At 37.0% G+C, this 17,770-nt stretch overlaps 1 pseudogene; it reads right to left on the reverse strand.

Moving 5' to 3' along the window:
• The window catches only part of LOC113780444, a 43,412-nt pseudogene extending 26,810 nt beyond the window's left edge, over window positions 1-16,602 (reverse strand).
• Between the last annotated feature and the right edge of the window lie 1,168 nt (window positions 16,603-17,770).

Consider the following 17,770-nt stretch of genomic DNA (forward strand, 5'->3'; position numbering starts at 1 on the left):
TGTTGGCGGCATGAAATCCAGGCCCAACGTGATTTTTGAAATGTTGGCGGCATTAAATCCAGGCCCAACTTGATATTTGAAATGTTGGCGGCACGAAATCCAGGCCCAACGTGATCCTTGTGAGGTTGGCGGCACGAAATCCAGGCCCAACGTGATCTTTGAAATGTTGGCGGCACAAAATCCAGGCCCAACTTGATCTTTGGAATGTTGGCGGCACAAAGTCCAGGCCCAACGTGATTTTGTGAAGTGTTTGGGAGGTTGGCGGCACGAAATCCAGGCCCAACAGGATCTTTAATTTTTCATTTCTTTTTCTTTCCTTTTCTTTTTGATTTTTCCCTCCCTTTCGGATTTTTCCGAGAGAATTTTTCAAAATACTTTGCCTCAGTGTAGCGTCCATTTTTCCTCCTTCTTCTTGCTTCTCTTTGCAGTATCGGCCTTCCGCCTTACTGGATGCTTTCCGTCATTTTGAACCATGAATACCTGCACAGGGGCTTAACAAAGCATGACATGCACTTAAATTCCAGAAAAAGAGCAGCGGGATTGATTCGAAAAAATGTTATTATTTGATTTTTGGACAAAACCCTCAAAATATATTACAAAAAAAAATTTGCCCCAGTATGGGCTTATTTCATGAAATCTTACAAATAAAATTTTGCCCCAGTGTGCTCCCTTGATTGCAAAAATTCGTTCAGATGATTTCCCATTTATTTGAACAAAGAAAAACCGCACTTTCTAAAATTTAGAAAAGAATGCACATATACAACAATGTAAAGAAACTTTAAACGTCAAGTTTGAACTCATGCAGAAATTTCATGATGAATTCCTCGAAGTAACACCAAATTCAAGAAGATTTCTTCCTCACTTTTAGCATTGGTGTTTAGGGTAACGGGTCACCACTTCTGGTTGGCTCATCTTTCAGGACCAATCAAGTGACTTTATTTTTGAAATGGCTAAGGAAATGGGAGGTCAGAATCTGTCTCATTTTTGTGCCCCAATTGTAAGTAATCCATTCAATGTCACATCTTAGTGAAAGCAAAGAGTTTGTCACCCTTATTTCTTAAGGAAACTTAGTCCACATATGAACAAAATGGGTAGAAGCGATAGCTAAACCTGTGAAAACTGGTTATACCCCCATGATCACGAATGATTGATGGATTTCTTACGAGCATAATCCTCACTTTGGATTGTCATGAAGGAATAAGTCAACTATGGACTTTATGAACTTGTAATGTGGCTTGAAACGATAGTTGAAGGATAAGACTTTCAAGGACATTGCACCACAAATCGCATTTTTCCAAAATTGCCCCTATTTTGAACTCGAAGATTCTGAACTTTGTTTGATCACTCAATAGGGACTTCACCATCGAATCTTTTGTATTTCATTTTTCCCTTTTGCTTTTCCGTTTTCTTTTCTTTGATCTGGTGAGTTTTCCATGGTGAGTAGCGTCAGCCCCCATACTCAAGCAATTCAGAAATACAGCTAAAATTTTCCAGCATCAGAAATTTTTCTGACAGGGCCATTGCAAAGAACAGAAGTCAGGACTTTCGGCTTTTGTAATGGGGTCTGATGGGGTGCTTAGAAAAGTTAAGGCTTGAAAACGGATTTCAAAAGCGGTTTGAAAAATCTGAGATCGCATTGTTGTTCCAACCCTATTTTAGGGTAAAATCAGAATTTGCCTCAGTTTATGCTCAATTGAGGATTTTTACTTTCATTTTCTTTTCCCTTTTGATTTTTCGGCCTTTTGCCATTCTTTTGAACTTTCACAAAATTTGCCCCAATTTATTTTTGAACTGAGGTTCTCTTTTCTTCCTTTGCCTTTTGATTTTGTGGCTTTTCACTCTTTCACTTCTTGAAATTTTCCTTTTTCAACTCAAACTTACCCCAGTGTGGGGTTTGCGATTCTCAGGGGTTGCCAAATGAAGTATTTTACTCTGAAGGCTCAAAGGGGATAACTAGGGATAGAACGTTTGATTGGAAAAGAAGAGGGCCTGACTTGTATTCCGTTCCTTACATTGACTCTGAAAGGAAACTTTCATTAATGCGAAATTTTTGGCATGTATCTGAATTAACTGACTGAGGAAGACCCTTATTCATCCATATTTGTGAAACATAGGCGATCTACGCGGACAAATCTCTTCCTTTTCTTTTTTTCAAAAATTGAAACCCAGATAGATTCAAATTTCTCCAGTTTGTGATTCCCTCTTTTCTTTTCTTTTAGCATTTTTGCTTTTCTCTTTTCTCTTTTTCTCTTTTCTTCTCTTCCCCAATGTGGGGTGCGATCATAGATGCTTTGAAAAGAACCTCCAATTTTGGCTCAAATGAGGATGCAAGGGATAAATAGTGTTTGGATGGTAGAAGCGATGGCCAAAGTATCATTCTTACACTTCATGACAACCAGAGTAACGAAATGCTCATTGACAATCCATTCCTCTTTTTGATATTTGAAAACTTTCTAATGAAGGATAGTGATCATCAAGGCGTTTAGTTGGAACGAAATTATTCTTTTAAAGGCTCAAATGGGAGAGCAAATGATAAAATCTGTATAGGTAGAGAAAAGAATGCTCGAAGTATCATTCCAAATTTTCAAAACAAACAAGAATAATGCACATTTTTGCTTTCACTTAGATGTGATTGAATTGGATTAAACACCGCGGACATTTCCAAGCAAAAGTTGCCCCAATTTGCAATTTATCAATCACTGTGACTGGTTTTTTTTTTTTTTTTTTTTTTTTTTGGGTTGAAAGATATCTCATTGGGCCTTTTGAGTGATCGCTCATCCTTTTCCTTTCTGACCACTCTTATTGTATAACTCGGATCAGCAATCTAGTGTACACAAGGATTTTTGAAAGCATACACTTGTGAATTTTCAGGTTGGAGGTTGAAAAATCTTAATTTGGTCTTATTTGTCAAAATTCATCATGAAATCTCCAATGAGTTCAAGAATGAATATACACAAAACAATAATTGTCCAAAACTTTATTACTAACAAGATTAAAACAAAATTTGTCGTTCAATTATAATACAATGAGAAGAGAGGAACTTGTAAAGAGCTCCACAGATGCACTTTTCATCTCATTTCCTTTTGGAACAAAATGTATTAACAAAATCAAATAAACAGAATTTTCCTTTGAAAAATAATTACAAAATCTCGTAGAGCTTTCAGATAGATCATTTATGTTTTCACTGTAGGATCTGCCCAAGAATCACACAATATTTGCAATTTTGACACTTTATTAGATCAGAATTGTCATCAGATATAGAAAAATATTTTCACCTTATTGAAGTATTTTTATGAATGCAGGGGGAAGGGGGGAAAAATAAAAGAAAAATACCCAGAGTTAGTAAGTGAGAATAAAAAATCGGTATGCATGTCCTATGGAGGGAACCCTTTTTGTGCCAAGGGTAGGCCTAGCATGAAAATGCAATCCTCCAGAGCAGGCACTATACAATACCTAATCGATCCAATCAGCTTATGGAGTGAAAAATAATTTGAAAACATTTGGCCCATTGGAATGAGAAGAGACGTTGGTCAAAATGAGGACCTCGTCCGAAGGGATTGATCACCTTTGATCGATACAAGAATTTGCAAAACGCACGGGTTTGACTTTAACGAACCTCCTATCGAAGAGATTGGAATTCGTTTTGACAACTTTTCTCAGTGAAGCATGGGTCAAAACTCCAACTGATCAAATGGCTGGATGCAATGGATGTTTTCTCAAAATCGACTAGATTTTCCATTTTGAAATTCGACATTGAAACCCTAATTGGTCAAATGGGTTGAATGAAATTGACCATTTATTTAAAACTCGATTGGATTACCCTAAAAAGGAAAACGGGTCGAATGAATTGAATGAAATTTAATTTATCCAAAATTAATCAAATCACCCTAAAAAGGGTAAATTGATCAAATAGATTGAACGAAACTTGACTTATTCAAAATCGGCTCGGTTTCCCTAAAAATGGGTAAATTGGCCAAATGAATGAAATAGAATTAGTGATTTATTCAAAAATCGGCCGAATGACCCTAAAAAGGGTAAATCGGTCAAATGAATTGACGACTTATTCAGAATCGACCAGGTGACCATAAAAAGGGGAAAATTGGTCAAATGAATTGACGATTTATTGAAAGAATTGGCAAAATGGATTGGTTGAATTGTCCGGCCATTAGTCATTTCAAAATTATTGAGGTGCATTAGTCTATGACCCTCTAAAAATCAAATTTTGGCCTCAATTCATTTATCGTCTCAACAGGAGGAATCATTTGTGATTTTCTTCAAATTAATGTCCTTCACGCAAGGGATTTTTACCAATTTTTGATAAAATGGCCAAAAAGTGATTATTAGACGCTCATATTCCAAAGATCGCTCTATGATCGGATCCTACCTTACCTTGTGCACTACCCCTTTGGATGGTACAGGAAATATAAACGTGCAAGTCTCATTGGATTGTGTATCCGAGACACAGGGCGGTTTATTCCTAGCACGGGATCGCCTAAATGGCATTCCCTTTCTAGGGTTTATGCATGATGCCATTTATTAAGCAATAAAACATGCAATTTGAAATGAAATCATGACCTAAAAGGACCTTTTATACGCCAAGGTAGGCTTAGAATGCTATGCAATTATTAATCTATGAATGCAATATACCAAAATCTTTAAACGTGCAATAACCTATCTACGAGGGCAGGTTCTAAAAGAAGGTCATGCCAGACCTCTTATTTGCTAGGGTTTGTGAATGCAATGGGGACACAAAACCAAGAAAAGTTAGTTCAGCCAGATAAATACACATAACACATTGTAGCAACGAAATCAATTCAAAGAAATGAAGCAATAAAAGGGAAAGAGGGGTTGGATCCCTCCCCTCGTGAATCGTGTCCCTAACAGGGTAAGGTCGACTTTACCCTAGGCAATTCTAATATGGGTGCATGAGGTTGGGGTTCGCTAATGCATCTAGACTCGATAAGCTCAGGTCCCCGAGCCTTCAGACTTAGAAACCAAGGGTCATCAATCCCAAGGTTCTTTGTCGGTGGCTCGAGCGATTCCCCAAACATCGCTACGCACACATCGTGTCACGGCTACGTGTTTGAGTGAATCTATCAAAATCCCCAACCTTCGACTAAAAGCTAAAGGCTATCAACCCATAGCTTAAAGCGGAAGATTGAGTGACCCATTGGATCATGCTACACACACATCGTGTCGTGATCACATGTCCAAGCGGATCACCTAATCCTAATAGGGTGGAGTGGCGTGACAAGCCACTAAAAGAAAAATAAATGAAGGGATAAATAATTAAAGCGTATGCACGTATGCTAGTGCTCGTTTGGAGGGGAGGGATCAAGAACCAACGCGAGGCTCTAGGGTAATGTCCCCCCACCCAAATGCAATGCAAAGCGCGAGATAAAAGTAAAACATACATCCAAACAATCAATCATACATATGTGAGTGAGGGAATAGTTTGATACGCGCGCGAGGCAAAAATCCTAAAAAGGAAAAATGCAACCCTAATATCCACATGCCATGCATAAAAAGGGTAGAAAAAGGAAACGAATGGCTAAGTCAAATGCTTGGACCCACTTAGAAAGTCCCCAGTGGAGTCGCCAACTGTCGCGCCCCACTTTTTGATGAGTGTGTGGTGTGGTGTGTGAGTAGTGGAATGTGATCGTGTGTAAAATGAAAAGTAAAAGGCCATGGGACTTAAGAATGCGACGATTTGGCCAAACAAAGTTCAAAAAAGGGTTTTTTTAATGAAAAGGGAGTCGCCACTTGGTATAGAGTTAGGGTGTACCAAGTCACCCAAAAATGATTTTTTTTGTTTTTTGAATGAAAAAAGTAAATGAACCCTTTTAAAGAACTTTTGGGTCTACGTAACCAAAAAGAGGGATCGGGGGTCACATTTGATGAGAGAGAAGGCAAAGGCAAGGCCTAAGGCACTCCCTCACCCTAGCCAAGGCTAGTTGCGTGACTTAACTCAACTTTTCCTAATTTTTCTACCCAAGGTATGTATCGCATGGTGGATATGTCTAGATGAATGCAAAAAGAAAGGAAAAATGCAAACCTAAATTCTAAAATGTCTCTTGTAAGGTTTTTGGTCCCAACCACATGAGTTGTGGCGGCCAATAAAGAAAAACCTTATAGAGGTCGATTAATGCAAATGATGGCTAAAGTGCAAGTGTGCAAGTGTATAAAAAGGTGCACGTGTGAAATTGTATGAAAAATCCAAGTGTTTGTGTGCAAGTGTATGAAAAGGTGCATGTGCGAAATTGTATGAAAAATCCAAGTGTTTGTGTGCAAGTGTATGAAATATAGTGATAAGGGCATATAGGTGTAATTAAGTGCAATTTTGTGAAGTAGAAATCAAAATGATAAGGAAAGGAAAAGTGATGAGGAAATGTGAATTAAAAAAATGAGTAAGTGATAAATGAGAATGAATGAACCTAAAGGAATGCATCAGGTCGGGTATGGGAATGACTCCTAACTTTTCGACTTCGATTTTCCCTTTGATTAGAAAGCAAAACTAGCGTGCTAAGGCTATCGAGTAGCCACACTCGCTCGTTTCCCTTATCAGAAGGGGACTCTCAAGCAAATGAACCCTACAACTAGCATGAAATGCAAAAAAATCCTAAAATGGAGGGAAAAGGGGTTCGAGGGGCATGCAAAATGATAAAACTAAAAAGAATGCATGACATGTAATGAACATGCAAACATGTACCAACGAGGGGAAATCCCTAAGGGCCTAGCGTTGGACTAGCCCATTCTATGAATTCCGACTAGCGTTGGACTAGTGGAAGCGTACATTCATCCATCTCATTCATTCAGGCTATAGAAAGCAAGTAGACATGCCAAACACTTATAAACACATAGCACATAACATTTAGCATGCTCGACTAGATGCAAGGCCCTAACAAAGCAAATTAACACATAGCAACTAAGCATGCAAGACACATAAAGCAATTAAAGCCCTAACTATTACATTTGCTAGCTAGGCACATGTCTTCAACAGGTCTTCATCAAATACTCCTCCAAGCCCTATCTATTACAAGCCAAGAGGTGTACACATACCCCATAATGAAATACTTAAATAAAAGGCAAAAGTAAATAAAATAAATGCAAAGAATTGAGGAAAGGCAAGGAAAGCGAAATAGACATGCCTATTCACATAACACGTAGGAGCATGTAGGGTCAAATGAAGTGCAGATGAGGGATAGAGTGTACCTCCCTTGAATTGACGCCCTAATGAAGTGAACTTACTAATTTACCCTCCAAAATAATAAAAAGGTCAAGGTACCACTTAATTATCAAATAATCACATGAAACAAAAATTAAATATGAAAAATGAAAGTTAAACACTAAATTGAGTCAACTAAAGTATTTACATAAACAAACCAACCATGTACAAAGCAATTAAAGCAAGAGGGACTTAATTAGAAGGACTGAAAATTTCTGAAAGAGAGTAAAATAAAATACTAAAATTGATGACTTGAGATGAGACCCATTAAAATCAAATGCAAAAAATGTGATTAGAACACAAATCCAAGCTAAAAAATTCTATTAAAATTTATTGAACCTCAAAATGCATCCTAGAACTCACTAAACGTCTTACCCAAAATCATGTCAAAGCATACCAAAAGCAATTAAGATTCTAGAATGATAAAATTGATTACATTATTCAACTAATTGGGCCATAGCAAGACAAAAGGGAACTTGGGGGTCAAAAAATGCAATTTTCTGAAAGATTTCCATGCAAACTCATGCAAATCAACGTGAGATGGTCTGCAACAAGAAAACATTTCTGCAATCAAGAAGATCAACGCAACTTGCATTTTCACATGCCGATATCAACTTTAACGCCCAAATTTGATCAAAACCATTCAATCAAAACATCTAGAAACCTTATCTTAGCAACATGCAACACAATTTCAACATCCAACAATGCCAAACATAGAAAGAAAATCACTTAAATGCTTGGAGAGAAACAAAACAAAACAGCAAACATTCAGTAACTTGATGGTTTACTTTCCAGCAAATACCCGAATAGGATTCAAGTGTTGTAAACTCCAAACATGCAAACTCAAACTTTCCTAACCTAACATCCGAGCTCTAAACTAAACAAACAAATGTTTAACATTTAAACATGCTAAAAACTAGCAAGAGATCATGAAAGTGCTGAGAAAATTATTCGCCAAGGAGCATGCAAATCTGGAAAAAGCAAGTAAGATCAACGATATTCACTTCTGTTGTTAGCACAGCAATTTATTCACAAAACTCAACCTATTCTAATGAGACCTTTATGCAAGATTCGAAGAGAGTTTCTGCAACAACAAGCTTCGATAATTCATGAAGACTTTTAGCACCAAAGTCAGTTGCAATTTTCTGCTAACATGCCGACTCTCGGCAAACAAAGAAACATGCCAGACTTCAAATCATTTCCAAACAAACATAGCTAGCCACCCATTAACAACAGGACTCTTGGAAGACTTACACACAATGAACGAGGACAAGAAACTTATGCAACTGACTTCTAAGCTTCAACAAACGGAAAGTGAAAATTGCTGCACTTTGACTTCAAACTTAAATTTCTGATTCGACTACACAGCTTTGATATTCAAACCAGTAAAAACGCAGAGAGAAATGATGCAAAATCAAGGAAATATTCATGCCAAGCAACGTAACATGCTGCAACAAAATTTCAGCAAGCAATCGATCCTTGTCCAAATATTTCAGCCCCCAAGCATGCAACTGAACTCTACTTCAAAACATGATTCTACCTCATGGCATACATGCTCACGGTATTCCAATCACAGGGCAAACATATCGCACACTTCAACAATACAAAAACTTCAGCCCACCGAAAGTGCAAGGCTGCTGTATTTTTATTTCCAAACTCCAGCAGCCTTCTCGAGTGAACTAGCCATGGAAAATGTCATTTCCCTTTCAAAGTTAACAACTTTGTCACTAAAACACAGCTTGGGGACAAAATAAAACAAGGACAAACAGATTTGGCATCCTAATCAAACTTGTCATACAAAATAATCAACAAAAGGAAACAGCTTTAAACTATAATGACGAAAAGGGCTACTGCAAATTTGTCACCATATTTGCAGATTCATTGCCAACAAGACAGCACAACTAATCAAACATATAACCATTGGGGACAACAAACAACCCATGAGTCTCACAGAAACTATCTATAGGCAAAGCTAAAAGGAATCTTACGACTCTGTTTCGGCAAAAGTTGGCAACGAGTATGGAAGAAGACTCCAGCGGCTCCTCTCCTTCTTTTGGCTTCAACCGAAGCTCTATTCACTTCCCTCCTTGGTCTCCTTTGCTCTCCGTCCGTTTTTTTTCCAGCCGTTCACTCTCTCCCTCTCGTTTCTGTTTTCTTTTTCTTTCTCCTTCGACCTCTCGGTGGGTTTCTTTTCTTTTTCTTCTGTTTCTTTCTTTCCTCCCCCGTCAGTCTCTCTCTGCTTTTCTTTTGCCGTCAATCTTCCCCGTCGGACTTTGGTTCAGATTTTTCTCCCTTCAAACTTTCGGCCGTCTCCCCCTTTGTATTTTTTCGTCCTCTCTTAATCTCCCTCAGTTTTTCTATTGCGCCGTCACCCTTTCAAAAACTCTCCTCTCTCTGCTGTTTTCTTCTCACAGTCCTTCAACCCCAGCTCTCTATCCGTCCACCCAAAAAACTCCCCCTTGCGGCTACCCTCAAATGCAAAACACCTTTTTTCAACCCTTCATCCTACGGCCCCTCTTCTTCTAGATTCCTCTCTTTCCAGGTGTCCTAGGCACCTGGCCTTTGTAGCTAAATTTTACCCCCCAAGGACTCCCTGCAATTTTCTCTTGCAAGCTGCGGCAACACGCAGCTTTTGGCATGCGTGACTTTTTTTTTTTTTTAAATAATTTTAACAAAAACAAAAGTAAAACTAAATAATAATAACTAATTAACAGAATTGACAAAAACCAAGTAATAATAATAATAATAACAAATGAAAACAATTTAAAAAATCTAAACAACTAAAAACAACAAAAATGGCCATTTTTCAATCTTTTTCTACATTTTTCATTGTTTTCTTTTTCTTTTGAGAAATTCCATGCTAAAAGCTTAAAAATAAAATAATAACATGAAAACTAAAAAAGACTAAAACTAAAAATGAATAAAACAAACATGACAAAAACAAAAACTAAGAAATAAAGAGTAAATGAACTTGAGCTAAAATTTGGTGTCTACAAATAAAATATAAAGTTATTTAGTTATACACCAAACTTCAAGTATAAAATTTTATCTATGTTTAGTGTAATTATCCAACTTATTTATAAATTTCAAGTGCAAAAAATTATTAAAAATAATATATGTTTTTAAAATGAATTATGTAATATGTTATTTTTGAAGTCCATTTCATAAGTTTGGGGGTTATAAATTTTTATTAAAAGATTCCAGATAAATTTGTTTTAGAGAAATAAAAAAGAAAGATAAAATTGATAAAATGTTTATCTATTATAAGTAAGCAACCTTGTCATCATCTCGTGAAGTAGCCTAGCGGTTTCATCGTTGTTGCTCTGTACTAGAGGTACAAGGTTCGGCCGGGTTTCTGGTTTAATCCAGTCGAACCGCCGGTCTGTTGACTAATCAACGGTTTAATTACTTAAACGATCCAATTCAAAACCCAGCCCGGTCCCATGTCCGGTTCACCGGTTTGACCGGTTCGATCGCGCGGGCCGGACCGGGTTTAATAACTATGACATAAACTATACATTTGCATTTTGGAAATTATTTCAACCTTGGAGTGGTGCTAGTATGGCCTTTAAAGGTACTGCTTTCCTGAGTGTTATCCCCATCCTTTCTCCCATGTCCAACTCTTCTAGTTTAATCCCATCAGCTAAGCTCCAATCAAACAAGTGCAAGATTGATCCTAGAGCCATTGGTAGCACTAGAGAGGCAAGCATGGTTCGCCATATCGGCCGATACCGACACATATCGGCCGAATCATTACTGAAACGGAAGGGACCAGTACGATACAGATTCTCGAATCACAGATATTACCATATTCGTGATGACTCGCTCTGATTCGGCCGATATTGGCCGATTCAAATCCGTGATGTATGATATTGGCCTATATATTCGAGTCAACTCAGATATTTTTTTAAATTGTATCTTTTTTGGTATTTTCTAATTTTAGTAATTTTTTTCAAAATTTTATCAAACTTTCATGTGTTATAATGTGCGTATCACCTGATATTCAACCGATATGCTGCGACGAATGTGGAACAATCGAGACTACAACGCGACCGCAACCTACAATGGCGAACCATGGAGGCAAGAGAAACGGCCGGGCATATTCGCCGGCCAGATCCAAAAGGTATAAACTCAAAATGGTGTCCCTGAAAATCTGCAGTACTTGGCTCCAAAAATCTTTCGGGCTTGAACTCTAAAGGATTTTCCCAAGTCTTGGGATCCCTTCCAATTCCCAAATATTTACTAGATTTGTGTTTCTTTTGGGATGTGGTAGCCTAGCATTTTGCACGAGTCCATAGCCATGTGAGGTACCAAGAAAGGGAGCGGTGGATGTAGCCAGAGCGTCTCCTTCACTACTACCTTAAGGTATGAAAGATTATCCAAGTGTTTTTCTTCTAACTTAGTCCCTAGACAAATCACGCTTCTCAACTCAGCTTGGACTTTTTCAAGAGTTTTTGGATTACGTAGAAGCTCTGCCATTGCCCATTCTAATATACTAGTTGTCATGTCTGTCCCTACTGTGAACATTTCCTGAGAAACAAAAAGATTATGCAATCTAGATTAATTAATCATGTGGAATAAACATGTGTTCTGAGATTAATAACATGGTAAGATCCAAATTTGATATTTGAAAGAAAACACAATGTTTTTCTCTTTTGCGGGGTAAATTTTTTGGTGGCAATCACAATTGGAAGAATAGTTAGAAAAAAAGGATCATAATTGATTACTTACAAAGACTATAATGTTGATTGTTGTTGGAGAGAACTCAGGAGGTTCTTCAGCGCTTTCGCCTCGGTAATGCAACAGAACATCCAAGTAATCTCTTCTCCTCTTTTCAGGACTTGGGTGATCCGTTTCATCTCTATTACTTTCAATGATTCTCTCTTTTAAATATAATCCAGCGATGTCAAAGGCTCGTTTGACATGATACTGTGTTGATCTCCTAATACCCTGAGGGTCAAGCCATTTAAGCAATGGCAAGAAATATGCAATGTTGGGCTTTCCAGCATATTCCTTCACTTTGCCTGCATGGTAAAAGAACTTTGCACCCCACTCAGAGCTTGGATCCAAAAGATCCTTGGAAAACATGAGATTTCCATTAAGATTGAATGCCAGCAAGAAGAAAAACTTTCTAACATCTATCCCATTGGCACCAGAACCTCCAGCAGCTTCTATATATTTCACCATCTGATCAATGATCAACTGTTGCATCAAGCCTGCTCATTATGTGACGCTCTCACTTCTCCTTAGGGCGAACCCAAGGGTATCCATGGAACGCCTGCCTAACTCTCGCCAGGGCTCGATACGAATCCAATTCAAACTTAAGGATAAATAACCAATAATAAAAGTAGATACAAAGAAAGTTCGCTTCCTTAAATAAACATTCAAATCTTACATCACAAGTTACCAAAAGTACATCAACTTTACTCAAAATACAACCACCATAAGTCGACTAATCGATTACATCCAAAATTCTAATCAAACAGGTAATCAACTCGGCTTCTCCAAAATCTTTCCATTTTTAGATCCTGTTAAGGAAAACAAACTAATGGGGTGAGCAAACGCTCAGTGAGGCCAAGAAAAAGAAAAAAAAAACATGCAAACACATAGTTCAAGTAACAATAACATTTGTACAAGAATTAAATCTAGAAAATTCAAGTAATTCACAATTAATAATAAAACACAATTAATAAGGATACGGAAGCTCTCAGGAGCTAGATTCCACTTACTTTGCCGAGATTCGATCCAATACTTTCATGTGATGACACTCCGTCAACCGAGTAAGTATCAAGTCCGTAGAATTCCACTTACTTCACAATTCCGTCCACCGTTACACCCCCTTAATCGGGCCCGCACGTCGATTATTAAAGGGCAATACTAGACGAGTATGCCAAGCAATATCTCTCAAATAGATCAAACTTTAAGATCTATCTCATGGTTCACCAAACTTTTCGACCAAGCCCATGCCAGCTCGAATCACAAGGTTAGCCTATGAGTTTGGGCATCCCCCACGATTACAAGTATATGTCGATGAGATTCACTCCAATCGACATTGAGGCAAATACAAGTAAAATTTCACATATAAGCAAGTTAATTATATAATCAAGTAAAAGAGAACGAGTGAGATAAAGTACACACTCAAGTCGACAAGTCCAATTCACATATTCAACAAGAAGTATCTCAAGTATTATGCAACAAATCATGCACTTGACACTCACCAATTCAAAACAAGTGAGTAAATAAAGTCTTTAGTTATCCGCTCCGAGATTCCCTTCAAAATCCTCTTGAGTGCCTGAAGAAATAGTGATCAACCATCACTCACATATACTCACAACCACTTAGCATTCAAGAAAGAAAGTACACTCGCTTAAAATTTAAGACAATATCTTAGAAAAGCTTTAATCCCTCAAAAATCGAGATTCAAAAGTGAGAATTTAAAGTCACAAGGGAAAACTTGTGTTACCCATGAAATCAAGTTTAAAACGGTTTATCAATATCGAAAGGAAGTGAAAAGTTCTCAAAAGTTCATTTCCTAAAGAATCAGAAATTTTTAGCTTTGCGCAACCATACATGGAAAATCAAATCTTGAGTTTGATATGTCCAAAAATGGAAAAATTTACACCTTTGGAAACTAGATTAAAAGTACTAAAACTTCCCAGAAGACATTTTTCCAAGATTCCGACCAAAAACCATTCAAATTTCAGCTCAAAATTACAGTTTCATGAAGACAGGACAAAACCAATCTTGGTTTTTCAGCAATGTTTGGAAATTCGGTAAAATTCACAGAAACTAAATCAGCCTCTGACATTTACAACATAACAAGATTTCCACATCAAGTTTCAAATACAACAAGCAGAACTAAATTCGGAGTTTTGAGCAACAAGATATAACAGTTTGAAGTTGGCTGATTTTTGCAACCTGATCAATGGATTTCCAGATTTGAAGAGCAATATTTGGGGCATTATTTGGGCCTTGAAATGATATTGAAATTATGCCAAATTTGGTACACTTAAACCTCCATATGCGGACTACCTCTCTATCAAAATTTAGGCAAAAACTCACACGGAAAAGTAGTTAACGAAACGACCAAAGTTTGTGAAATTCTTTAAAGCTAATCTGCCAACCCTATCTTTCTTTCTTTTTCAAAAGTTTTGTCCAACGAAATCTGCCCCAATTAGCTCCATTTTTTAAACCAAGGTTTCAGAACATTTAATGACAATTTATAGGTAAATGAAACTAAAATTTTTGAAATAAAACACTGCAAAACAGAATTGACCATTCGGTAAGCAGGGAAGGGAAAATTTTCCAGTTTCCAGCTTTGATGCAGTTTTGAAATTGGACCAAATCTGACTCTACACAAGACCAAATTGAGAATGGTTTATGGTATTAGAAACTAGGTTCAAAATGCTACAATTCATAAGAAGACATCATTTTGAAAATCTTTTCACAAGTGAAACAAAATCGAGCCACAAGATGTAGCTTCCTAGTTTCTCTTGGACAGATAGGCATAACAGGACAGTCTATTTTGCTGATTCGCTATGGTTTACTCAAAATGAAGTAGCAGGGAATTCTTATACCGTTTGAAAGCTCTAAATGTCTAGTTTCAAATGCCTTTGTACAAAGAGTTATGTTCAGACAAAGAACCACTGGTTGGCTACCCTGCTAGCAAATTTCCAGATTTCGAACTTTTCCAAAACTCAAGTTTTATGTAACCATTTGAAATGATCTTCTCAAGACACTTTCTACACACATAATACAACATATATCACTCATTTTAGCAGCTATATAATCATCAAAATTTTGAATTTAAAGCAGGACATCAAAACAGAATTTCGGCTAGCTCTCTTCCTCACGATTTCTTCCACTTCCTCTCCACCATCAAACCATAATCAAGCTATAAATCACATCAACAACCACAATCAAGCAATAAGACCTCAAGTCAGCTACCTAAAGGCCTCCTCAAGACCACTAGCCTAGGATTTAAAGCAAGATAAATGTTTCCTCAAGTCCACTAATTTAATAACTTGATTAGGGTTTCAAACGCATGAAAACCAACCATCAATATTGGTATAAATTGAAAGATTAAAGAGGGTGAAGGGGGTTACCTTCCAAGCAACTAAACCCTAGATGTAAGTGAGACTTTCCTCCAAACTTTCACCAAGAAACTCCATAGGCCTTCACCTTTCTTCTTGCTAGAGTGAAATTCCAAGAGATTAGGAAGTTGGATGAAGAAAAGCAAGCAAACTTGGAGCTAGAAGATGAAGTTTTCTTCTTCCCTTTGGAGCTTCTAAGGCTGGCCAAAAATAAGAGAGAGAGAGAGTGTGTGTGTGTGTGTGTGTGTGTGTGTGTGTGTGTTTGTGGTTTGATTCTTGGGGAGAAAGAATGAAGAAAAGGTGTTGGACAAGCTAATTTAAAGTTGCAAAAAGTCAACTCTTAATGGTAACTCATTAGGGTTTTGTACTACCACTTTCTCTCTTGTTTGTTGCACTTATATACTAATCCTACAAGGCAATTCCTCTAACACTGTAATTACTCACACTTACGAGTCTAGTATTAAATCCTCAAATCTCCACTTAATCGTACCGGCGCGACTTACGAGAAACTTTCGACGCGAACACGATAAAAGCTTAATTTTAACTCACTCACTTCTAATTGCTCAATTAACTTTTCTTAGTCTACTATTGATTATTCTTAATTCTCCAAGATTATTACACTCTCGGATCGAATGTTATCTCGAAAAATGTATATTCGCTATTTCTTACTAAATGAGTCGTAGAAAATCAATTTTGCTAACGGGGTGTTTTAAAAATATAAGAGAGACATTATTCCATGCAAACGGATTCAAAATGGTTGAAATAAATTATTTGGAGAAAACTGATGAATAAATAATTAAATAAACCAGTAAAATAGAATTAAAAGTAGGTAAAATTCGAGTCCTCACACATCACAAATAACTTGACCGTGCACAAGCGCCTGAGCATCCGCCAACGGGGACCATATTGTGCAGTTATAAGAGTGCCCTCATTGCCAATATCTCCTTTCATTGCCTCGTATATTTTCCTTCCAGCAAGAACCACATCATGGTTCTTGAACATCTCACGAGCCACTTCATTCGATGATATCACCACAGTGCACATTGATCCTAGCCAAAGAGTCATTATAGGGCCTTGTTTACTAGCCAATATAGCAAATGACTCATGGCCTGACCATCCCAATTGAAACATATTGCCCACCACCGACCACCGCCTTGGCCCCGGTGGCAATCTTTCCAACTTTTCTGATGCATTGCATTTTTGCCAAGTCAAAATTGCCCATGCAACCAGTAACAACAAGGCTACAACCAGCAGTACTAATCCTATACTAGTCTTAGAAACCATTTTTCCCCTGGCTTAGTCAAAGAACTTTTGTATTTTGGGCTTTGCAGTTAAAGTTGACAAATTTTGAATACTCGCATATGTAGTCTGGTTTTTCCATTTCTTAATTTTATTGAACTTAAAGAAAACAATGAGGAATTGACTTACACTCTAATGGAAACTGTTTGCTAATTAAACCTTTGAGATGTAGTTTCTGTTTGTCCCAAGTTTGAAGCCGAGTCATGAGTCGGCAGGTTCAGCAAATTTCGAAGCTGTACAAGATGTTAGGGTGGTAATTTATATTAACCTTTAATGAAAGCTATCACCTATTAAACCCAAAATCTATATGGCGATTATTAAGAAATAAATTAACAGTAAAATTACGAAAACGTACCTGAATTCATATCGACAAACTGATATTTGAATCTCTAAAGATATTGGGGTGGCCTTCCAGGTCAACACGTATTTGCCAATCTTTAATAGAGCCCTTTAGTTTCTCTCTAGCATCTTTCCTAATAATAGGATATCAGGGAAGAACTATTTTGTGGTACTAGAAAATATGACAATAAAAAAAAATGTGTGACTTGAGGACTATAACTCTATTTATAGATAACATTCATGTTACCCTTTAGATTCCTATTTCAACCCATCATAGAAATAGGAAATATCCTTAAGTCTCTACACATTAAAGACCAACACCCTATTAGATACATTAAGTCCAAACCATATTTGATCACTTTAATTGAACTTAACCTTATTTGACAGTTTGCAACAAATAATTATTCACATGTAAATCTAATATTGGATTAAGGATCCAACAATCTCCCCCTTGAACTATATGTGTAACCTTATAATTATGTTTTGCAATTAACTGTATGAGTTCAACTTTACTGTCATTATCACAATGTATCTATAACCAATTCGATCTATCAATCATACCAGTATATGATTAAAACTGCCTTTGTTACAATTTCGTAACTCAACTCATCAATAGTCATATATATTGAATGACATGAATCCTGATATGGATGTGTAGTATGAAAATTTCATATAATGTGATCAAAACATACCTATTTTCAACTGGTCCACTTTAAATTTTTACGAGATCAAATCATACCAAAGTCAGAGTGTAAATAAATCCAAACTTTATTTATGCATAAGATAGTCTTAAATCATTAATAACCGAAAAGTA

The sequence above is a fragment of the Coffea eugenioides genome, chromosome 8 (assembly GCF_003713205.1).
Source record: "Coffea eugenioides isolate CCC68of chromosome 8, Ceug_1.0, whole genome shotgun sequence".
Classification (NCBI taxonomy): Eukaryota; Viridiplantae; Streptophyta; class Magnoliopsida; order Gentianales; family Rubiaceae; genus Coffea; species Coffea eugenioides.